Source organism: Lygodium microphyllum, chromosome 8 (genome assembly GCF_053477565.2).
Source record: "Lygodium microphyllum isolate KBCC chromosome 8, Lygodium_microphyllum_v1.1.10, whole genome shotgun sequence".
Classification (NCBI taxonomy): domain Eukaryota; kingdom Viridiplantae; phylum Streptophyta; class Polypodiopsida; order Schizaeales; family Lygodiaceae; genus Lygodium; species Lygodium microphyllum.
Window position 1 is genome coordinate 31516683 of NC_141142.1, and position 19027 is coordinate 31535709.

General features: G+C 36.5%; 1 pseudogene; it reads right to left on the reverse strand.

Annotated features, from left to right (window-relative positions):
- Nucleotides 1-8045: 8045 nt before the first annotated feature.
- Nucleotides 8046-17374, reverse strand: LOC148032116 (stomatal closure-related actin-binding protein 1-like; annotated as a pseudogene).
- Between the last annotated feature and the right edge of the window lie 1653 nt (nt 17375-19027).

Genomic DNA, 19027 nt, shown 5'->3' on the forward strand with positions numbered 1-19027 from the left:
TTTTTTCTCATTCTTTTCCTCGCTGCCCCCCTCTCTCTCTTTAAGTCCTTGTCTCTTCTAGTTCACACCTTCTCTTCCTCTTCCTCTCCCTCTTTAATGAAAAACATAGTCACAAATGGTTAAGCACACATGTTAAGATATATGTGGAAAATGTTGAGATATTACAATATTCTATTCCTTTTGTCCGTGGTAATCCCTTGTTGCAATGAATGAAAACCCCAATTAATGAAAGTCACATGTTAATTGATTGGTGGTCTCCTAGATAGCATGCATGTATACCTATTCTTACATCCATGGGTATCATTCCATGAGCATTCATGGATGGTACTACATTCATTATTTCTCTTAGAGATACATAAGATATGAAGGCAAACACCCATATGTGGTGCTCAAAGTAAGGCACTAGTGTATGTGTATAGTGAAGCCCAATTTTTTGTGTCATTAACAAAATTAATGACTTTGTTAGCTTCATAACCTCTTCTAGCATTGAGCTACATAAGTTTCCCTCTCATTTAATCCAAAGCACGCTATGAGATCTTATGTACAACATAGCTTGCGAAAGTGTTAAATTAATCTCCTCTTGCTCCAATTGCTCTATGCTAACTAAAGCTCTATATAATGAAAGAAGACACCTCATGGTTATATGACAAGCCAAGAGGTAAAATTAGGTGAAAGGTTACAAGATATGTTTTGAGCTAAGTACTTGGCAGTAGCCTTGAGAATAAAACTTGTTTTACAATATATCATATTCTTGCAAGATCATAACTATGTTTTGATGTTTTTAAGGACAAGATTTTGTTTCTCATACCATTTTGAATATGGCTTTTCCAAAACTTAAGCTAGCTCAAGACGAAGTGAACAAGGGAACATATATTTTCCTGAATCTAATTATGTGATCGAAGTGAGACTCTCACCTTGTAGGCTGACAAAATAATCTTATTGTTCGATCAAATTGAAACATTTTAATAGAAGGGTGTACACGCAGGCTCAAGGAAATGTATTGTTCCACAAAAGTTCCGGGGTGGTAGAACTATATAATTATTTGTGGCATAGAGAGGACGTGCAAGCCCATGAGAAAGAAAAAGAAAAGCATGAAACATGGTCGTGCTCCGATTTGAAAGGCAAAGTAAGCGGTTTCAGTTTCATGAGGAGAAGTATAAAATGTCAAGGAACCAGAGCTGCAGGTTCACCAATCCAAAATATCCTTCAAAGTTGCTTCAACGCTGCATGACTAACCTAAATACCCTCTTCTCTCATCATCGTTCTCATCTTTCGCCATGTCTTGCTTCGGCGCTGTTGCAAATACAAAGCCGGCTATGGCAAGCGTCAGCCTTGACGTACTGCTGATGGAATTAGCAATCGTAACTGCGATCGTGATGGGAGAAGGTCTAAGGATAATGGCCGATAAGCCGCCTCTCGATGATGAAATTAATGATGGTCGATGGGCTACTGCAGCAATGAGTCGTCGGCTGAAGTCTGATGTGCCGATAGTGGGATGCAAGTGGCTGCCGGAGCTTTGCTCTGATTACAATCATGTCGTTCATGGCGGCGGGCTTCATTATAATCATAATGATCATACTGGAAAGATGAAGGAGACGAGGTGCTGCGACAACACGTGCGTGGACCTGCTCTCCAACCTCTTCCACTGCGGCTCCTGCCGCCATGCCTGCCTCTCTTGGGGCCTCTCCTGCTGCAACGGCACCTGCTGCGACCTCTTCTCTGACCCCCTGAACTGCGGCGCTGTCGGCCACACGTGCCCCCCAGGCCTCACGTGTGAGTTCGGCCTATGTGGTTATTCCTAAGTTGTAAACTTTTACCTTCTTATCATCCATAGATGCTACATCGCACGATCCAATACCATACATCCGCCACCAAGTTGTAGCTATCACCTTGCTTCAATTATCCATCCACAATATGTGTCCATCCTCTACCATACACATCCACCATCACCTTGGTCCTATTATTGCATCCAAGCTTTGGTTCATTCCAGAGCATATTACTAACATATTGCCATCGTCCCTCTAGGTTACATAATTTGTACCAATAAATACACCAAGTTCATCCTATCAATATGATCATATTAGATACATCATCATATGTCACACTTGTCTCATAGCTTCATACCATCCTAGACCACATTCTACCATCTCTCCTTTACATACATATCCAACATTGCCTTGCTCCTATTATGTATCTAGGCCTTACACCATTCCATACAACACACAATAATCCATCCATGCTAAATCATCTTGTACCATTGTTCCACTTGGGTAGTATTGTACATCCAAGCACTATGTCACATTATACCACCTTCATATCATTCATCTAGGGTATATCATTCTATAGAATATACACCCAATATTGCCTCACTCTTATCATCCATTGAAGCCCTACATCATCCTATATTCATGTAGATCCATCATTTTAGCAAACTTATTACTATACTCTCTTCCATCATCACCAAGTCAGTCGCCTTGCACATATCTTTGGTCTCACTTATGACAAACTATCAAAACTTGCAACCCTTACTTTGTAAATTTGGTCATAGATTTGTGTAGGTGCATGGTTGGCGCCACATCATGTCTATAGTAGATAATCTATCCTTCTTCTTCGTAGGAAACTACCTTTGACCACACAAGTCAATGAAATTACTTGAGTGTTGGCCAAAAGACTTTCCCCAAGTAGAATCACATTAAAATAAAATATGCTTACCAAATACCAAGGAAATAGTCATTATGTAACATCTACAAATAGTCCACTACAATAAATCTCAATCATAAAGCAAGATTATTAAAACTATCAATAAGTTTAAAATATTATGTTATTGTACATTGGTGTAAGATATTGGAGGTGTGAGATATTGTGTAGCAACAATTATGCCTAGGGACCCTACATAACACTTATTTGGGAAAGAGTATTAAATGCCTTAACACTTCTCTTGATAGCAATATTTCTACTTTCCTTTATGCTTATATGTGTGCTTCATGTGCAAATGCTAGCACGACAAAGATAATATAAGGGATTATTGCCAACTTGTTTCTCAATACTAAAGCCCTTTTGAAATGTTGTATGTTATTTAGATCCTTCTATTTTAGTAGTTATACTATAACACAATCGAGGCATACATGTGACTCTCTCTCTCTATATGTGCATTTGTGTTTTTGTGGAGCCTATGTACAATGTGCTTGTCCCAAGCATCCTCTTTGGTTTTGGGAATGCCTAGATTTGATATGGTGGATGTTTGAAAATGTAGGCATCTAAAAGTAGTCTAGAAACAATGTATAATGGATATTGCTTTGGATTTATACATATGTTAATTTAAATATGTGCATCATACATTTTATGGACCATGAGTTTAAATATAGTCTTAAACATACACTTAAACATGCTCACTAATGTGCATCTACCGAAGTAATTGCTACTCCTATATACATTATGAACAAGACACCCACTGCTCTTGTACATAGTATGACACCTGAAGAGAATTTTGTTAGCCACTAGCTTGATACATTATCATTGCCCTTAGCATGGTTTAGAACCTTAGTCTTTACTACTTTCTGTATGAACCAGACTTACAATACCTCATGAAGTGTAGTTATGTAGGTAGTTTTCAGGCATGACCTGAATAGGTATTATGGGTGTCTCATATTTTTTGCTCATTATTGATGATTATGACCTCAGCAATGATGGATTTTTCTAATATTATATTAGATTTGACAGATGATGCCATGGTTTCTCTATATTTCTAATCTATTTTCAGCATACACTATGATTTCTATCTCTACTTTATCATTATTAGTATTGAAGAGTATAGTTCTATGTTTGTATGTGATTGTATCTTACGTTCTGGTTGATTGCCGGATCATGCAACATTATGTATTTTCTACACTATATGAAATAGTATAGTCTAATCTTGTATGAGACAATTCAATCCTATTATGCATTCTGCATAGATTTGGGGCTCAAACACTTTGGCAACACTGCCATTGTCATCTTGGACCTTTGATGTGAAGTTTTGTGAAAAATGACTTTGTTTTATGGATGAAAAATAAATTTACTATATGTAGTTCAAAGGGTTTTCTATGTATATACCATGTTATTATTTCTATGTATCTCTAGTTTAAAACACTAGGAAAGATGAACTTACTTGATGGCAGAAATTCAAAGTTTCTATATAAAACAATGATACATTTCATATAGCAACATGGTGCAATTCAATAATTCTTACCCTACATCACTTATTTCAAATCTTACTAAGAAAACATCTCTGTTTGATGCTAGAAATCTGCAAATTTTTTGTCACAACCTGAAGCATCGACAATTACCTAAAGTAGTGATATATTACCTAAAGTAGGAGGATATAGTTCACATGGTTAATTTTTCCTTTATGGTTGTATAACAAACAATTACTCTATTATTTTATCTTGTGACAAATCTTAGGAATTAAAGAAACCATTTGTAAAGCAACAATAGCAAGAGTATTAGAAGATTACAAGAGAAGAAGCATAAATATTCTAAATCCTAGATAAGAATAAAGACATGTTGTTCATTGAGATATTTCAAAATGCAAAATTATTACAAAAATATCCTCTCTGGTAACAAACTCTAGCTAAATCTAGTGAGAAAGAAGTACTATCTTTTACCTGCTACAAGAAGCCAATTATGCAAGATTCAAGAGAGATCATTCAGGTTTCATTTTCAATTTTAAAGTTTAAAATTTCAATCTGATTGATTGCAATGGGTAAATCAAAGAAGAAGAAAAAGGATGTGCAAAGTGTGTTTTGAGTATGTACATACTTCAAAGAATTATTCTTATATTCATGGGTTTGGTGAAAAAGAAAAACCTTACAAGTATTTATGTTTGTTTGATTTATGTAATGAGTTTGATGGTATTCTCAAGAAGTTCTTAGTAGTAGCAAAGAAGGGTTAAAGTTTGAAGGTGGATAAAGCATGGGAAAAGTCCAATTCTTTTCAGGTTATTTTTCATGATGCTTATGAATGGCTTGATAATCATGATTACAAGAAGGTAAAATCTTATTCAAGTGTTAAGCATATTGGAAGGTTGCTTACACAACACTTTTGGAAAGCTCAAGGAAGGATATGAAGATGTTTTGGATTTCGATTTCGATTCAAGTTCAAGTGATGATGATGATGATGATAATTGGTGCTCTTTACCTATGGTCTTGCCGAGGACAAAAGCTAAAGAAGCCAAGAATCCTTAAGTGTCCCAAACCCAATAGGTCAACTTGCTAACGGGAGAGTGGATTATCACACACTTTGCATCAATAATCTCAAGGTATTTTTCATATTTTGGTTTGGTAAACTACCATAACCAATCTCTAATCAGCTCTTTAATCAAGAAAAAGCCAAGCCAGCATTATGAACAATGAAGATGATCGGATTGGTGATCAAGAAGATGAGTTATGTATTCAATAAGATGATGTTGTTATGGATGATAAGTTTAAGGATTATGGTTTTCGTAATGAGGATATTATTGTGGATGATTTTCTTAGTTCTCTTATTGATATTAGGAAAGCTAATGCAACAATTAAGTTGGATTTCAATGAAAGAACTTGAAGAAGCGCCACTACTCCTAGTGTAAAATGCACCACCTTTGGATGTATTTATTTAAAATACCCATGTTTCCAATATGCAAGGTAAGTTTTTAGGCCATTACATTACTTAATCTAAATGAGTCAATGTTTTACTATAAGAATTGCAGGATTGCAAGATTAGCATAGTAATTCCTTTGCAAGAAGAGTAGGATTATAGGATTACTACTACATTTCCTTTGTAGGAGTTGGTTAAATATGAAGAATTACAGAATGCCATCAATTTGAATGCTTTTCTAAAGTTTCTTATGAGGTACACTCTATGATTCAATCTCCAACTGAGATGATTCATTGATTTTCTCTTGATCTTGAAAAGGACAAAAATGCAACCAACATTGTAGCAATTGAAGCTTTGTCATAGGTATAAAAATCCTATATATTATGTGCGTTCATGGCATGTTTTATATATCCCTATGCAACCTATTTTGTGATATTTTCTTGACCCTTATGTAACTTTTTACCATAATTTATAAATCCCTTACTATAAGTTTATTTTTTTCATAAAAGAATTTAACAAATCCTTATGTAATAGATACAAAACACTAGCTCTATCATAGAGTTGATCACAAACTAGTTGAGACACGACTTCAAGCTATTTTGTGGAAGGGTACAAGCATATTAATGGTTCTCACCATTGAACGCCATGAAGGGTGCATCTAAAGAAGATATGACAAGCAAGCACAATGTACGACCAAATGTTTGATGAGCTAAAAATGCATTCTAAACTTGATCAGCTCATTAAAACAACCCCATAACATATAAGATCCTAAAACTTCCAAGCTTCCATTTAAAAGAAAGTGATCCTAGAAAGTTTTAACGCATTTTACCATTGCCTAAAATTCACAAGCTATGGTGTACATGTGCTAGACTTAAGCTAGTTGCTCACTCCAGTAAGTTACTATATGTATATTCTCTACACTACATGCGTTCTTCAAGGCCTATTTATAAATATCCTTATCTGTGTTTTTTTAAAATAAAACATAACCATTTTCTATTCAATCTATAAATAATCCCTTTATATTATACCCTTTTGTATGTAAAAAATGTATAAAAATAGCATTTTAAAGATATCTTATTTTGAACTCACGAGATGCACACATATATTCATGAGTAACTAATCCAAGGTTGCTCAAGTCTACTTTAAAGTGAGTGAGAAGTGAGCCTTGTGGATCTTTAAACATGAAAATTAAAATAGAAATACAAGAATATGCAATTTCACCATCATAATACTATCTTTGAGCTCTCATACATTGCAATATTATCTTAGTCTTATCTTTTAGTGATAACCTTGGACTATATCATTACATCTTTTGTATCTAATTCATCTTAAATAATTGTCTCTGCCATTTCTACAAAGCATATCAATAAAACACACACACACACACATAGATTCTAAAGATAACAAGAAGTAAATACTCAAAAAAAAATCACTTAGTTAATATCAAGTCTTAACAAAAGCCAAAAAATGAGTTTAACTTGTAGCTAAAAAAGATAGCTATATTGAAGGGAAAAATATATTGCCTTCCTATAGTTCACAACTAAATTTCAAATTTATTTGCATGAAGATGTAACTAAAAGCACAATGTTTTATATTCGCATCTATACAAAATTTATTTCATTTTCTTTTATAAAGTAGATATGGTTATACAAAAAATTGTATATACAAAATTTTCCTCTAGGCCATGCATTCTACTTAGCACCTCAACATTGTTGAAGCTAGAGTTCACTGTCATTTTCATATACTTAGATGCATCATCGTAATCCGCTAGTTATATTCCTAAAGCAAAGATAAAAATACAAGAAATTAAAATCAAGGAAAATTCTAAGAATAAGATTAATAAGATTTTATAGTCATTTTATGTAGCAAGCAACATTACAGGAGAGAAAAAGTGACGTTCCTTTACCTATCTCAACGGTTCTTTACAAATTCGTTGAAGATCTTTCATTTTCATCAAGCTCATATTTATTATTGTTACAATCATATGTGAGATTTGCAAGGGCAATGATACTTTCAATATCCACCATATCAAGGTCTATCAAATCATATGTAAAACTCCTCTGTCCCTTTGATTTTGTAAAACCCTCTTTTGTACTCCACATAGACACTGCTAACTTTTCTTCTCATCTTTTGAACTGGTCCCAAGTACCACACACTTTGATTTATTTTTTCTCATACCTTTTGAAGAACTTGGCTTTGATAACCTTGTGATCTTCCCATTGGTATTCTCTTCTTGGAAGAATACATCAGAATCTGAACCAATGCCAAATAGATTATCATTTGTCTGAGTTTGATACTTCTTCTTATTGTGATATACTCCTTGTTGTACTCTTGTAAGCCTATCTTTGGAAAACAAGGGATTGCCATTAAGTTGACTTACCAATGTAAACTTAAAAAGAAATCTACTATTCTCAAGCTCCACTACTGGGTTCACTTTATCTTTTTTTCTCATCATTTTCATCCAACATAAAATCTACTACATGTCTTATCTCACTTTTAGATGCATCCTCCTTTGAATTCATTCCATCATCTGAAGATTCCTCATCTGTATCAGAATCTTGCAAACTTGAATTAGTGTAAGCCTGAAAAAAGCCCTCAGACCAAGGCTCCAACCACCATTTCGTATCCTCTTTACCCTTGGCTTCATTTGCAAACCTTCACAAATCTATTAAGCACTTTTTAATCCCCCTTTCAAGGCATCAATGATCTTTCATTAGTTGAAACACATTTATAATCACCTAGATTTGCTTCTTTCATGTTCTCTTTGAGATTTAACTTTTTCAAATATGTTCTTGTTTCTTATGGGCCCATGTAAATTTCCCACCATCCTCACATTCAAAATGTGAAAGCCTATTCAAGATTCCTATACTATGCAACATGTCCATCAAGTCATAAGTGTGCTCTTGCCCAACCATGCTGCCAACTTTGCTGAAAAAGATTTCAACTACATCAAATCCAATCAAATGTATTGGAAGCATCTTTTCTAGATGGAAGTCTCTAAAATATTTTATGAGCAATACAACGAAGTGGCATGAGAATTGTACATCTAAGAATGCCTCCTTACTAAAATAAAATTCTTTGATAATGTATGCGTGGCATGTTTTAAAATCCAAGATCTCCTGAGTTGGAAGAAGAATGCCACTTTTGCTACTAAATGGACTCTCTTCACCAAGCTCAATTATGGAGATAAGAAAATATCAATGTAGTCTCCAACAACTTCAAGATAGACTTGTGTTCCAACCATTCTCCACTCCTTTCTATACTTTCCATTATTTGCTAGCTCTCCCAAACACCATTGGACTTGCCTGCTACATATCCTCCATATTGCAGCCTAATTTTGACAATCATCTCCTTTGATATCTATTTCCTTAAGCATATGTTTATCGATAGAAAAAGAATCATAAACAATGGTAACATGATTCAAAGTAACCCAAACATCCCCAAGAGCCAATTGACGCTTTGATTTGTTGAGAATATCAACTAGCTTTTTCCATTATGCATAAAATCTTGATGAGCATGCCCGAGACCTCTCCATTTAATAATTTGCCTGAAAGAGGCCATCCATCCCATCCGATCTCATATCGAGTGCCATGCTTATTGACATAATCAGCTAACATTAATTTTCTTTGTCAGCTATCTCCACTTGATGCATGTCCAATAATAGGACCTACTTTTGATTTGAGCTTCTCATCCCACAATGTCAAAATTTCAATCCATTGTCTATGAATAAAACTTGCATCAAATTGATTACAAGTACAATGAGCAGCCACAACCAAACGTGGAAGTGCTTCATGAAGTGAATTCGCAGCAAATACTCTTGCATAACTATCAATGATACGAGTCTCAAATGCATCAACAATGATATCATAACTTGCTTTTCCTTCTCCAACTTTAATCATGTATGATGTCCCACATTCATGGTCTAAAGATTTACAGCCATCAAATCCAACAAGAGTATCATCTTTGGGATTCCACCTACGATGAAAATAGTAAAGGTTATAAAATCTTAAAAATTGATTGATAATTATTTCTACAAGACAAAAGAACAAATATTTTAGTATATTTACCTTATTTGCTTCTTTATAGCGGTCTCATCTTCCACCAAAACAAAGGAAATGTTTCCTGTAATGCCATGTTTTTCTTTTACCTTTTGATATATTTCAACAATAGTATCAAAGATATATCCATGTATCTCGAGAATAAAGTGGGTGGCTTTTCTATGGCCTCTGGTTTTCGTTGAGAGTGAAGGGCCATTTAGATAAGCAGTGATGAAGTCATGCAACCTTGGCCTATCCCACATCTTTGCAACCTCAAAAACAAAGCTTTTTTATTTGCACTATATCATTGACGTTCCTTTAACTGTACCATGTTTGTAGCTATATCTTGTAAAAATTCCCATGAAGAAAGCTTTCCACCATATTTTCCTAGTCTATGAGCTTCTACTATATTGTTACAAAAACTCTTAACATCTTTTCGATTTATAGACTCCATGTTGGCTTCATGTAAACTCCTTATTTTCACTAAGAGAATTGCAAGTTGAGACTTACTCATTCATAACTTGAGAGTAAGATCTCTTACATGTCCTTTGACAACAAGTGTTGTTTGCCTAAGCTCTTGTCTAATGAGGTAATCCAATCTTCTATCAAATCTTGTTCCCCTATTCCCTCTCTTCTCTTGTACTAGCTTCTCTCCATATATTCTCATTCTAAAGTCATTAAGCTTGGATATACTTTTGCAATGACTACAAGAGAAGTCTTGCCCATTGGTTGAAACACCTTGACAATCAACATGTCAAAAGCAACCATCTATTTGAAAACATGTTCTTCCATCATTCAGACTTGCCCTAGTAAAAAGTTCTGCGAACCAAAGTTTACTACCACATTGATTATCTAATAAAGGTTTCACATTGGTTTTCTTCTTATTTACTTTATTAATATGGATCCATAAACCCCAACATAATAAGCTTAAAATTATCAATGTATTTCTATTATCCTCATGGTCATTAGGAGAGGGGGGTAATGAATCACCTTGGGTTGGACTCTCCACCTTTGTAAAAAATAAAAACTTACTAAGAGATGCTTGCTTTGAATCATGTGTCATTGTCTTTCGAAAACATCCATGCAAGCTTGTAAGTAATAGCTTGAAAAATACAAATAAAATACTAGCACAAAGATTACAAGATACTCATGTCTTATCCGATGTTCACATAGATATAGATGACCGAGAGAGAGGCATAAAAAAGACATTGGAATGATACCACCACTTTTCTTCCAAGGAAAAGTTTGCATACAATAGTATGATTTAAGGATATCGACAAGGCATGACATGATTAACGGACTACCATTTGATCCAAGAAATAGTTTTTGGGTTGTGTGCATGATTGATTGGCTGAGTATGCAATGGTTGTTTGACCCAGAAGGGAGATAATGTTGAGATATCGAGCTCCACTCGTGATATGCCAGGGTGACCATTGTGCATTTATGTCATCGACTTGTCAGTTGCAGATGTGGTTGGTACACCGCCCATGAATAATAGCTAGATGACAACTATCCTTATCTACTCTAGTTCGTGGCTCACCTTAGTTAGTTGAGTTTGGTTTGAGACCCATATATAGGGTTCTTCTATTACTATGTACTAGAGTTCTTTTGGCTTACACAAACTAAGAAGAGGAAAACTGTTTTCAGCCTCCATCTCTGTGTGTATTCCCCCATTGTGCAAGCAAGAAAGCTACAAGTGAGACTCCTTCCTTCTCTCCCACAATCTTGACAGATATGGCTGTAAGAGATTGCAATGGACAAGCATGGTTGAACTAAACATGTCAAATTTTTTAATTGGGAGAGGATTAATGATGACTAATGCATCCAAAGTAAACTTTGATACCTTGGGAAGGGTCCTACAAAGTTTTGTTGACATCCGCTTTCCTATGTCTCCGAGATAGAGTTAGAAAAGTTAATGTTTGGCTGGGGCTAGCTAGGGATGCATGGTGTAATGAATAGTCCGCGCATAAAATTTTAGGGGTTGATACCTTCAATATTTGGTTTTCTATAGGGTGGTGTTGTAGGACAATTCTCTAAATAGGATAAAACAAAATATGATGAATGTAAATTATTGCATGAGATATATGCTTTGATGAAGATGTTTGATACTAACATGAGGGTACCACGGATAGGGATGAGGATTCAAATATGCGAGAAAAGTGATACATAAGAGGCAAATGTTGTGGAGAGTCTAGTGAAAGATGAGCAAATTGACAAAGATAAAGAAGAGGAAGAGATGAAAGCAAGTTCTCATGGAGTTAGTGAACAAACCTGTACTAATTTGGCTACAACTATAAAATCCAACACATTTATCTAATCACCTCTATACATGATACACACCAGTGTGTTCAATGTAATTGTGATGCATTACTAATACAAAAAACTTTTGCAATGAGATGTGGCATGATCTCTTTCACCTGAGCATTAAACTTATTGGTATCTAGCTTGTCAAAAATATCTTCCCCAATCTTCTTTCCTGGAGTGAGAAAATTGAAGTATCAAAAGATCTCCCATGGAAAGCATGATTCTTCATCAATGAGGTATACACACTTATTAATTCAATTTATGTTTTAGTTCTAAGGGAGCATTGATCACATAGGGTGGCTATGATATCTTCCAACTATTATATACAAAGGTAGCAAGCTTGTCTACAATTCTTGACCTAAGTAGACATCTTCCAGTGTAAACATAATCCTTGAAGAAGACATGTATGAGGTGGTCAACTCATGTACACATCTACTTCTATGTAACTCTTTGTATAAAGTGTTGAGAAAGCTCTGAATATGTGAGCCATCCAATGATTTTTACAAAGTTAAGATTAAAAACCATGAACCATTAGTTTAATATATGATAGTCCACGTGTAACTCTCTCTTTCACGGCTAGCTTCAATATTGCATCTCATTTCATCTATGACCCTAGCTATGGTAACTATGAGTCAAGATATGCTAGCAAGGCTAGCTATCAAGAACTTCATGAGCCAGGATATGCTGAAAATGGTGGCTACCAAAAGACTTCATAGCAATGTGAATTGCAAACATTCATAAGATCCAAATTTTTCTATTTAGAACAAATATTTGAATGTAGTTCTGTCTCAACATATAGCTTAGTCAACTATAGTCGGTCATTAGTGTCCTATTTCAAGGGTATCTTCAATCTTGCACCTCATTTCATCTCTAAAATTGGCTATGATAACTATGAGCCATTTTAAAATTCACATTACACAAGGCCAATGATACACCAAAAAGGCCAGATAACTATGAGCCATTTTAAAATTCACATTACATGGGACCAATGATACACAAGAAAGGCCAATTGTCAAGGAGTTCATAGCTATATTAAATGCAAACATTCATATGCTTGCAAAGTTAGTGGAGCCAAGAGCTCAAAAATATCTGAATGTAGTTATGTTAGCACATAGCTCAATGAAGTTCTTATCATCCTTAAAAGTAGCTAGTAAGCATCCCATTACTACAATTTTTATAGAGACATGCATTTCTAGACTCACATTGGTGTAGGGTAGCTCAACAAAAAATGGATACGACTGATAAATATCAATATTCCCTTGTCAATCTTACACAATGTTGGATGCAGTCAAGATGACTACTGAGTTTAATATGTTAAAGGAAACAAGGAAATACACAATAGATCTGGTTGTTGCACATGCATGCCCACTTGTGTAGCCTAGTAAGATAGCATAGCCACAATCCTTTGAGTAGCAACAATTACAAACCATAGACAGAGGTAAGGGCATCTAGCCAATATCTACCAAACATCTCGATAGATATTCAATATGTTGAATACATATATTAGGCATCAACATGGTGCTTTAACATGAATACTAGAACATCATGACTTCCTTGATATTAATATGCCTCCGAAACAACTGACACATCATGAGACATAACCTGAGACTTAAATAAGGCCTACAACATCAATTATACCATGACAAAATCAAGTCAAGTAATTTAGATCCCATCACCAAGAGCCATGAAGTAATTCAAATCCCATCACCAAGAACCATGATTGTAATCACTTATTGAACCAGGAAGCATTCATTGATTTTAATCACATACTGAACTAGCAAGCATTCCATGTGTTCCTGGGAAAAGGCTAGTAAATGGGGTTCACATAGCACAAGGCATAATAGAAGTCCCACTCAAGAGTCCAATCAGTGATGTAACCCCGTTTGGTAGTGTATTATTCACTCCGCTCTGAAAAAAACAAGGGACTTTTGAGAATGGGAATGCCATTGCAATCCATGAGCACCATCTAATCCCCAATCTTTACAAAGTGTGACAATTACTACAATATTTTGTTGTCACACATTGTATGGCAAGCCTCTCTCCTTGTGCTTGTGCTTGTGCTTCTCAAACACCCAGTAATATTGCAGACCCTGCCCTTCGCTCAACTATAGTATTGCATCCCTATACCTCTCATTGTTGTTGTTGTTGTTGTTACTGCTAATGCTACACCACTCTCATCTCACAATCCCTCACCTTCTTATAGTCTCAACAAGCTGCCCCACTTGTCATTGCACTGCTTGTAATTCCTAGGGTAGCCATGCCTCCAACAGTAGTTCTTGATTCATTTCCATCTTAATTCTATAGTCTCATTCCTCTCTCTGTCAGCCCCCTTGAGCCTCCTCTCATGGTCCATCTTCTTGGATGCTAGGAGCAACACTATCAAGTGTAATGTCTATTTGTCCTTATGCACAATGTCAATTGCCATTGGAGTAGAAAATCTGTAGCATCACTGGGGTTCTCTTAGAGTGATGGCACCTATAAACACCATAGTCGTGAGAAAATTGTGAGGCTCAAGCTTCCTGCAGTAAATTCTCTCTTGATCTTTTTCACTTCGTGGCTCTGTAGCCTCCACATAATGCAGACTTCTCCAACCTTGGCTATTTTCTTCCCTGTCTCAATCCCTCTAAAGATCCTCTTTGTCAGTTCCTCTTGTTTTAGCTTCTCCTGCTAGCCATGGAAGATCCCCCTATTGCGGCTCCTTTTGTTGCATGTGTCCTGTAATAAACTACTACACTCCCCTTGCTGCGGCTCCTCTTGCTACCCTAGAGTCTCCTGCTCCAAAAAACATGTATTTCCTAACTTATTTGAATCTTAAAAATGTAAATTTTTTGCAAATTAGGAAATCACCAACTTTCAAAAAATGCATTGGCAAAACCATACAGTCTTGCTAATTCTACATTTTCTGACATGCTAAGGGCAGACATGACCACTTCTCCTCACCTTATTTATCATTTTCCATCACCCCATGGATAGGGTATTTCTTGCCGTTGTCCATGGTATAATTGGCTTAGTAGACAAACTTATATTTTATTGTCTTTGCCAAGAGCACCATAAAAGATACAGTCATCAATACATGATTATGTTGTAGAACTTTACATGAGTCTTAACACAGGCATCAGTGCATGGTAAAGCAATGCATAGCACAAATCACTTTACGCGCACCAGAATACAGACATCATCATCTCTACACATACCTCTTTCCAAAGCATTGAAACTTCAATAGTTTTCTAAACAAGTTGGTGTCTCAGTCCCTCTAGCTCATGCTCCATATTCATTGCCTATTGAAAATGAATGGAAGGCAATAAAAAGTGTTATGAGTATTAGAACCTTCCACCAAAAGCAAACTTAAAACTATGCAAGAACTTACTCTCATGTGAGAGATTCTATGTCCAAACATACAGAACAGGAAAATATTTTTATAATGTGGAAGAATACCATCAACTAACTAATCACCTTACTTGACTCGTGCAACATCTTTATCATTCTTGCTTCCTATACTTCTCGTCTCATATCTTCCAGCTCCTTATATTATGTAAAAGTAGTTTAGATAGACGAGAAGGCCAAAGTAGATCCCACTATAAAAACAGAAATCAAAATAACCAGTGAAAGATCTAACACCTGCTAGAACACCATATTGGGGAATATGGGAATTTCCCATAAGTTTGGGACACATGGTCAAATCTTTGGATTTATCATAACTTGAACACTATAACTCCAAATCAAGCGCTCTATAGCTCAATAGATTCCATTTTTCAAGCATTTTTCAAGCATTTTTCAATGATAGGCCACATCATATAGTTTTGAGAAACTTATGGGCATGTTATCTGAGTGCCACCTTTTTAGTAATAAAAAAATGGGAATTAGGAGATTCCCAAATTCACTAATATTGTGTTCTAGCTTAAAACGCCATGGAAACACTCCTCAACCAATCCATATTCAATTCTCCTGATAGCAGCAAACACTCCTTCTAAACCAATCCATCTTCAATTCTCCTAACAACAGCACATATAGACTCAATCTCTGCCAAGGCGACTGCTCGAGCCTCTTCCACCATTCTCTTAGCATCATCAAATACCTGAAAAATACATGGACATGAAATATTTCTCAAAACTCGCAATAAAAACCCATATTTGAAATAACCAGCACTGTGACTTCAGCCTCCCGATAAACCCTATTCAAGTTTATCAACAATGTGATGTAAAACATGCTGAAGAGACAGAAAAATGTGTCTGATTTTTTCAAAAGAGATGATTAGTTAAAATAAAATTATAAGGAGAGGCATGTTCATTTAAGGCAAAAGACAAAATAATGTCTTCACTTGTGGAGTAAAAGCCAAAAATTAAGTATTCAACCCTAAACCAAAATATATATTGCTTCTCGTTGCACTATTACATAGAGATAACACCGGAATAATAATCAAAGAAAGTAGAGTTCTGGCTTCCTTCTAGCATGATTGACACAAACAGTATATGGTTTGCTATAATTGGAGATGTAACATACATGTTTAAAAAGGGCAGCTAGTTTTCTAACTTCCAATTTCCCTTGAGCCATCTCTGCCTCCCTTTGACCCATTTGCACTGATAAGGCTTCCACCTACAAATATGCACATTGCATAACTATGTCAATCAGGTTGCTGCAAGTCAAAACATTATAGAGCACTTCTGAAGCATAACATCCTGAGAAAATAGGATTCTATGCATGTAAACAAGGGGATTGACAAGTATTTCATGCAGTTGTGAATTAACTATGAAATAATTAATCTTTAAATGTGGCATCAAGGTTAGAAAGTAGGACTCAGAGTTTGATTATTTGTATCCCTTATAGTATCATGTTACACAATCACATTGATCATGGAGCATATGCACTCACAGTAGTTAGAGCTTCTTCTACATCATCTTTATTACGCCCTACAACTCGACCCTGCAATGCCTGAATAACTTTGCGAAGCCTCTGAAGGAGAGCTTGCTGGCCTAATGAAGTCACCTCTCTTATCTACACCTGGAGAAAGGACATTCAAAAATTTTGTCGCATGTAAGAGACAACAATAATGCACCTCTAATAGATGTTTACACAAATTTCCAAGGCTCATCCTATAAATTCCCAGGGTGAACTTTCACAACATATGAAGCTAATAAGTAGTAGCACTGCCATACATCTTCAGACAGCTTAGCTACAACAGCCTGTGCGGTAGCGTGTCCTCTTTTGAATTTGCTGGCAAGGTCATGGACGAAGAACTCCCTCTGCTGCTCCAAAAGTTGGGTTGCTTCCTTGGTGGTCAGGTCATGGTGGGCAGACGAAGGGAAGGGAGGCTCTTCCTTATCGTCCATGGTGTTGCTGTGGAGCCCAACTTAGCCATAGCTTGGAAATTGATCGAGCACAAAGGAGACATCGGCCGCGATGCCTTGGGTGGAGCTGCGATGCATTGTGCTTCATGTGTCATTGTTGCTCTTGTTGTGTTTAACACTATATTGGGGAATATGGGAATTTCGCATAAGTTTGGGACACATGGTTAAATCTTTGGATTTTTCATAACTTGAACACTATAACTACAAATCAAGTCCTCTATAGCTCAATAGATTCCATTTTTCAAGCGCTTTCCAATGATAGGTCACATCATATGGTTTTGAGAAACTTATGGGCATGTTATCCGGGTGCCACCTTTTTAGTATTCAAAAAATGGGAATTGGGAGATTCCCAAACTCATTAATATTGTGTTGTTTGATGTTGGATTCTATCAAAAAATAAACCAGTACTTGTACTTGGGTTGTTTTGAGGGAATGGATGGCAGGGTTGGGACTCGGTCTAAGCAGGGTCTGGAAGCTGCACAAGTAACTTGGGCCAACATGGTAGGGCTTGATGGGAGTGGGCGTATAAGATGGCCGAGGATAAATATCAGTATGGGCCCCCCTCTTTGATCAACGTGGAAGGGGGGGCCTGCTGATTAGCGCCCACTGACGAAAAACTATTTTCATCTTTCCTCTGTGCCCCAATGGCCTCACCCCCCGCATTTCTAGCACATACATGTCAGTAGTTAATACCCACAGGGCCCTCTTCTTCTCCCTCGTACTCCACATCCATTTATTCTTCCGGTACAACACCTTTTTCCTCCTTCAGATCCACTCAACCCATGTCCTTCGTTCTTGCTGGCTTTGCATCTCACCAGTACGTGCAGCGGTTTGATCCCTACCATACCTTCCCCTTTCCTCATTGAGTTCACATTCACTTCATTTGTTTGCTTGCTATTGATGTCCTCCCATGATGATCACATGTTCATCGATCGGTGTTTGCTGCAGGCAATGGTTTGGTGCCGTCCTCCCCGTCAGTCCTGAGTATCGCCCCCACATGCTAGTGCGTTGCACTGGCACGGACAATGTGATTGCATTGCCCAAGGGCACTGTCTATTGGTGGTACATGATGGCAACCATTGCCATTGTGTGCTTTGCTCTTCAAAGACAACCTTCGACTCGAAACCAAGACAGACGTAGGTGATGTAATGCCTAATGCGGAATGTATACACATCCATGCCCTCGGAGCTCCACTGGTATAGACTGTATTATGATTTTTTCAAAGGCACGCTCTCTAGAAAAGCACAGTCTTCAAAAATAGCTTCAACACATCCTCCTCCCTCAGCAACTCCAGATCCTAATGCAGGTAGCCCTGCATGTCTGCTCCAACTATCTCACCACATCCTGAGAGTGAGAAGTGGTCACAATACAACTCCCACCCGAAAGCACATTGGCGAGCTTCTTTGGCAACAGATCCTCCAGATGCTTACGGTCTCAGACACTATCTAGGAAGCTGCAAACCAGCTTCTTGTCTGATTGTTGTTTTACAAAGAGGTCTTTCAATCCAGATTGTTATTCAGAATGGTCCAACTTCGAGGCCTTTTATATCCAGAAAATGAATTTATAATTTATGTACAAAACACATTAGAGTCAATATCCAAAAAATGAATTTATAATTTATGTACAATTTTTTTTAAAAAGGAGTGATATTGACTCTAATGTGTTTTGCAATACATTTTCCTTCCATTTCAGTTGAGCTCTCAAAGTACCTCTAAATATGGATGTACCTTT